General features: G+C 38.6%; 1 protein-coding gene across 2 annotated transcripts in view; it reads right to left on the reverse strand.

The window, feature by feature from the left end:
- Nucleotides 1-6,795, reverse strand: part of HMGCLL1 (3-hydroxymethyl-3-methylglutaryl-CoA lyase-like 1) — a 160,456-nt gene that overhangs the window by 67,732 nt on the left and 85,929 nt on the right. The window lies entirely within an intron of this gene.

Raw genomic sequence — 6,795 nt, forward strand, 5'->3', positions numbered from 1 at the left:
CAGTCTGCTTTTAAAAGGCTCCAAATAAGGATATTCTATAAGCTTCTTCAACCATTTAATATAAAAGTCAAGCCTTTCCTGCAAGGACAATGATACATTTCCATCTTAAAGTATTAAGCTTTAGAAAAAGTCTGCTTTCGCTATTTTCAGCTCAACACCAATCCTAGTTTATTAAACTTTCCTCAGAGACTTTACAACGCTAACATTAAAATCATGCATGATGCGTCTGATGGTCAGGAATGAAGCAATTCGCAGGAGGAAGAGGCAGGTGGTGGGAAATGAGGTTGCAGATCCAGATCCTCAGACCAGAATACGAGAGGTTTTAGATTGCAAGGGCCTTGAATGCCATGCCAAGAGTCTAAACTTTGAGATCATTTAAACTTACTTGGGGGCACTCAAAATTATTAGGTAAGTTATTGACAAGATCAGATTTGTTTTCCAGAAATGTAACTCCTTTGGAATGCTAGAAGTGGTTACCAGAAGAAAGGTGGAGGCAAAAACAGAAGAGAAGAAAAAAAATCATATTTCCTTGATTCTAAAATGCTGTCGACTGGAAGATATACTATGGATTTCATTACAGGTTTTGGAGTAAGAAAATATAATATATAGTAAATAATTCAATCCATATCCATTGATTTGAAAGATGTAACCTAATTTCAATGTAAATATGAATAAAGTTGTGTTTTGACATTACATAAGCCATTATGAGGACAGGGAAGGAGAAAGAGGGCAAATTCAAGTAAAATTCGACAGTCCTGCTGGACAGGAAGCCCATCTCTCTATTTTCTAATTACTAGAAACTAAGTTTATTGTTTGATTAATCTATACATGTGACCAAGATATGTGAAATTGACAAATGTACTTCTGCAAGCATAACATTAGAGAAGGTTAGGTCTAAGGATGTAAAAGAGTAAATATTTTCATTGAATTTATTGGGGTGGCATTGATTAATAAAAGCATATAAGTTTCAAGTGTACAACTCAAAAATACATCATCTGCACACTGCCTTGCACACCCATCACTCTAAGCAAAGTCTCTTTCCATCCCCATTTACTCCCCCGTTGCCCACCTCCCTTTCCCTAAGGCTATCACCACACTGTTGTCAGTGTCTATGAGTTATGCATGTATGTTCTTTAGCTAATCCCTTCACCTTCTTTCATCCAATCCTCCCACTCCACTCCCCTCTGACTACAGCTGTCAGTCTGTTCATGTATTCTTGCCTCTGGTTCTGTTTTGTTCGTGTTTATTTTGTTCATTAGATTCCACATATAACTGAAATCACAGGGTATTTGTCTTTCTGTGACTGGATTATTTCATTTAGCATAATAATATCCAGCTCCATCCAAGCTGTCACCAAACTAAGATTTCCTTCTTTTTTATGGCCACATAGTATTACGTTGTATAAATGTACCACTGCTTTTTCATCCACTCATCTACTGATGGGAACTTGGGCTGTTTCCAGACATTGGCTATTGTAAACAAAGTTGCAGTGAACATAGGGATGCATGTATTCATTCGAATTAGTGTTTCGGGATTCATAGGCTATATTCCCAAGTGGGATGGCTGGATCACATGGCATTATTTTTTTTAATACATATTTTATTGATTTTTACAGAGAGGAAGTGAGCGATATAGAAAGTTACAAACATCGATGAATGAGAAACATCGACCAGCTGCCTCCTGCACATCTCCTACTGGGGATGTGCCCGCAACCCAGGTACATGCCCTTGACCGGAATCGAACCTGGGACCTTTCAGTCCGCAAGCCAACACTCTATCCACTGAGCCAAACCGGTTTCGGCCCATGGCATTATTTTTTTAATTCAGATATAATGAGTATAGATAATGTGTTGGAAATATAAGTACATTGAATCTGAACCCGACATATCTAGATGTGATTAAATAGAAAACCCAAGCCATCCATTTATATGCTGTTCCTCTAAATGTGAAAAGCACAATAAGCAAAAAATAGCAAATGCAAAACAATATGAAACTAACCTTTCCTGTATTTCTATTATCTGGCCATAGCTACCACTCTATGCCATAACCCCAAGTCTCTCTGAGTACATTTTTATTCACTCAAGTTTTCCTGCTAGTCTTTTCCAGGCCTATGGCTTGCCTGGTCTTCACATTCCATGATATTTCGTCTTTCTATGTTCTCCATCTTTGTAAGTTGGGTAGTCACTTCTTTAACCTATTTATACATGGGGCTACTTTCTCCAAAGTGAATGTGCTGGTTCTCAACTGTGTTCAGTCACTGCACTTTAACCCTCTAAAACAGAGGGCAGAAAACTAAGGCACCAAGCAAGTCCTCCTCACCACTCTTCAGCAAATACATTTTTACTGGACCAAACCATGCCCATCTGTTTAGCTATAACCCATGGATACTTCTGTATTGTAACAGCACTGCTGAGTGGTTGAAATAGAGACCGTCAGGAACACAAATCCTAAAACATTACTCTCTGGCCTTTACAGAAAAAGCTCGCCAACCACTGGCAAAAAGGAAGGCATTATCATGAGTGCGAAAATATGCTGCTTTGTCTACCTGGACTAGTGGCTACCAGCAGTTTCTAGACCTCCAGTCTTTCCCAATAATCTACGACAGTGTTTCTCAAACTCAACGGTACAGAATCACCTGGGGAGCTTAACAAACAAAGCCAAACCCTGGTGAATAGGATACTCTCCAAACCAGTTGAATCAGAGACTTAGACAATGGAATCCAACCTTTAATATTTTTAAATTATTTTTAAAGTTCCATTATTTGTTAAGATGAAAACCGCTCAGCTATTAGTAATACTGCCTTATCTGGAGTGCCTGATGGAGTCCCTTATATAAAAAGTGATATTCAATAGTCCTGATAGTATCTAATCTCAGGAATTTCCTGGCTACTACGCCACAGCATTTTTACCCATCTTTGAAAGGCTCGTGGTTAAATTTATAATTTTTACTTAGTGTGTTCTCTTGGCGATTTTAGTTTCTGTTGGAGTTCCACAAGAGTCTTGTATTATTTAAATGTCCCTAAGAAGGAAACCTGACTTCCTTGCCCTTGCCCTGAGATCTTTACCAGTCCCTGGACAAATTTCTGCCTTAATTTCTAGTTGGATTTCTACAGTACCCATGTGTTATAAATCTACACTATACATGGCATAGGTTCCAGTGACTGCATTGGCAAGCAAGTGTTTTCAGGCTCCAAGAATGCTCTGTTACAAATCCACGTTTTAGCAGAACATCTATCTTTCCTCATGTAGACATTAAAATCCTATTTCTAAGCCACGAGGGACTATAGCTAGGATGGATACCTGTGTGTTAGTGGCATCAACCAGCATGCTAACCACATTTTTTTAAATAAAATCTTGGGCTTTTCTTTTCTTTTCTTAGAATGGCTATATGTTTTAAAAGTTGTTATATTTTTGTGTTTGCAATGGGAATAGAAAAAGGAGTCCCTGCATCAGCTCAGTCCTCCTCTCTCTCTTACCATATGCAGATAACTCCAGGGACAACTTCCAATCTCATGAATATTATGAATCGATTGCTTGCCACATTCAGATGACATATTAAGCCCAATCTGTCCAAAATGATGCTCATCCCTATTTCCCCTGCATTTTCCATTTTAGAAAAAACACCAGAGTCCTTTCCAAAGTCTGTCCTGCTAAATCACTCAAAGGTCAACTCTGAGAACATATTCGAAGTTTAGCTAATTCTTCTCCTGCAGCCTCTACAGCATGTGGGCCTCTGCCAATGACAGCCCAAGTACACACAACAGCCCCTGTGTCCCCTCTCCAGGACAGCCATAGACGTCTCCCACATGCTCTCCTTGCCTCTAGTCTCTTACCGCTCATTTTCCCTCCAGGTTCTATTGCCAAAATGATATTCTTAGAGAATAGATCTCACTACATATTTTTCCACTTTGAAAATCTTTTATGGGCCTGCCATTGTCTACCAAATAAGCTTACTATTCAAGTTCAGCGATTTGTGAAAACTCAATGTAACTTTATTTTTTTTTAACAGAGAATCATTGATCAGCTGCCTCCTGCATGCCCCACACTGGGGATTGAGCCTGCAACCAGGGCATGTGCCCTGACTGGGAGTTGAACTGTGACCTCCTGATTCATAGGCTGATGCTCAATTACTGTGCCACAACAGCTGGGCTTCAGTGTAACTTCTTCCTCTCTTCCATTCACAGCCTCCAAAACTCCTATTCCAGTAAAAGTAAACTTCTTCCTGTTACCCAAACATTTCTTGAGATTTCTCTTCACTATTCCTTTGCTCTTTGTAGATTTCCTACCCTGATTAAAAAGGCCACCATTTCTAAGTATACTTCATATATTTACCTATCTTTAATGACTTTATTTTGCAGTTAATACCTTCTTCATGAACTTTCTCCAAATAACTCCAGAAAAAATTTAAATAGTATTACTTTAAAGTTAATAGGATTTATCTGTATCTCTGTTACTGTACTTGCCTTTTTTTTGAGCAATATAATAACTATTATCATTCTTCTGGTAATCTGAAATCAGACAATTTTTTCATTTTCATATTCCATAGTACCAAAAGGCACTACATTATATAAAACACTCATTATTTCTTGAATGAATTAATGCACCAATATGTTTGTTAAAATGTCATTTCCACCCTCTGAATAATTTTCTATAAAATTACCTATAAAATAAATGTATAGCTAGATGCAGGCTACTGACGTTCTAACTCCGATAGCTAGAGATGATAGCACAGATTTGGAAGTTCAGATTTGGAACCAAGTTTAACATTACTTAGGATGACAGAGTAATAAAGAAATCCCCAATCGTAATGAAGCTAATTGTGTTAAAATTAATAAAAAGTGCAGTGTTAAAATAAACTCTGCAGAATGAGTTGGGAGTTGTTTTATGGGTGTTTGTTGAAGCCATTTATCAGTACAGATAATACCTGATTTACGTTGGTACGACTTACAGTTTTCGACTTTAGGATGGTGAGAAAAACATGGGCATTCAGTAGAAATCACACTTCGAATATCGAATTCTGATCTTTCCCAGACTCGCCATGTGCAGTACAACACCCTCTCATGATGCCAGGCAGAGCCAGTGAGCTGCAGCTCCCAGTCATCCATGCGATCGTGAGGGTAAACAAATGATACTCCACTGTGTAGTCATTGTGTGAGAGGGTTTTGCCTAACTGTAGGCTAATGCTATTGTGCTGAGCATGTTTACGGTAGGGGAAGCTATGATGTTCAGTAGGTTAGGTGTACTTAGTGCATTCTGAGGTTGGGATATATTCAATTTATGATGAGTTTATTGGGACAACTCTGTTGTAAATTGAGGAGCATCTGTATTGTGAAAATCATGATAAATAGCAAAGCTAAGGCATCCAAGTCTGTAACAACTTTACATAGTAGAACTGAATCGCGAAAAAGCACTTACACTTAAGCCTTACTCAAGTCTACCTCCCCACAGTCACCTCATGTTCCTCCAATCATCTTGGCAAAACAAAAGAAAAAGGATTCGTAAAATCTTGAATAAATGTCACCATCACTTGAAGTGAAGAGTCATCCATGCCAACATCAGAAGAGACAAACAATGACAAGAGTGATGAGATGGCATGCAATGTCTAATCAAGATATTAAATATATGAGCTGCTCTGAAATACTAGTGCAGAATATATCAACCTATTCCATTAAAATTCCATTACTAATAAACCAACAAAAAATGTCTGAGAGATTATTGTGCACTTATCACTGTAGATGATATAAGAAATCAAGACTGTTTGGGTCTCAAGAAACAATTCTGCTAAAATTCTCCATTTGCTCTAAAATGCTAATTTTATGAGAAATGCAAAACACATTCTTTCCTCAAAAGCTCTTCATGATGGCTATTTAGATATGACTATTCAAACGCAGCTTATACATATTAACTATTGTTGGGTATGTATTATTCTAGCACACAGCAGTGATGGAATAATACCAACTACTAAGATTTAAAAAAGTACAAACTCTCATACAGACCACATGTATGAATGAAAATTTTAACAGATGTCTGTTTTTTAGAGTTTTTTTTTGTAACATATTTTGGTAAATTATGATTTGAAGAAGATGGTGCCATGCATGCAAGTGAATTCCATTGGTGTAAGTCAGACCAATAAAAGGCATTTGTTCCATCAGTCATGAGAAACACTGCCTGCCAGTCACTGTGTATTTTAAAAACTGAGTCCCAGATAAGAGGCTCATTATCTCACCCAATAAGAGTGCTATTACCTTCAGGCCCGAATCCGAAACCAAAATGACATTTTGCATTAGACAAGGAATGATAGGAAATACAATATGTACATCATGACCTAACAGTTTGACGAGCAAACAGGCAGGTTGCAAGTTTTTTAATAAATGCATTGAGTTATAAATTATCTCTATCTCTTAAAGGAAAACCCAGTAATATAGATTAAAGACTGAAATGTAAGCCCTCAAATCATCCTATATAATAAAAGGGTAATATGTAAATTGACCCTAACAGCAGAATGACTGGGAATGACTGGTCACTATGACACACACTGACCACAAGGGGGCAGACGCTCAATGCAGGAGCTGCCCTCTGGTAGTCAATGTGCTCCCACAGAGGGAGCTCTGCTCAGCCAGAAGCTGGGCTCACAGCGGGCAAGCAGAGAGGGGGTGGCAGGAGCCTCTCCAGCCTCTGTGGCAGTGCTAACAATGTCCGATTGTGGCTCAGGCCCACTCCCGCAGGGGGCTGTGAAGGGGCGCAGGCACGGTTAAGGGACCCCCTGAGTGCCCGAATTTTCATGCACTGGGCCTCTC

Source organism: Myotis davidii, unplaced genomic scaffold (genome assembly GCF_000327345.1).
Source record: "Myotis davidii unplaced genomic scaffold, ASM32734v1 scaffold313, whole genome shotgun sequence".
NCBI classification, from domain to species: domain Eukaryota; kingdom Metazoa; phylum Chordata; class Mammalia; order Chiroptera; family Vespertilionidae; genus Myotis; species Myotis davidii.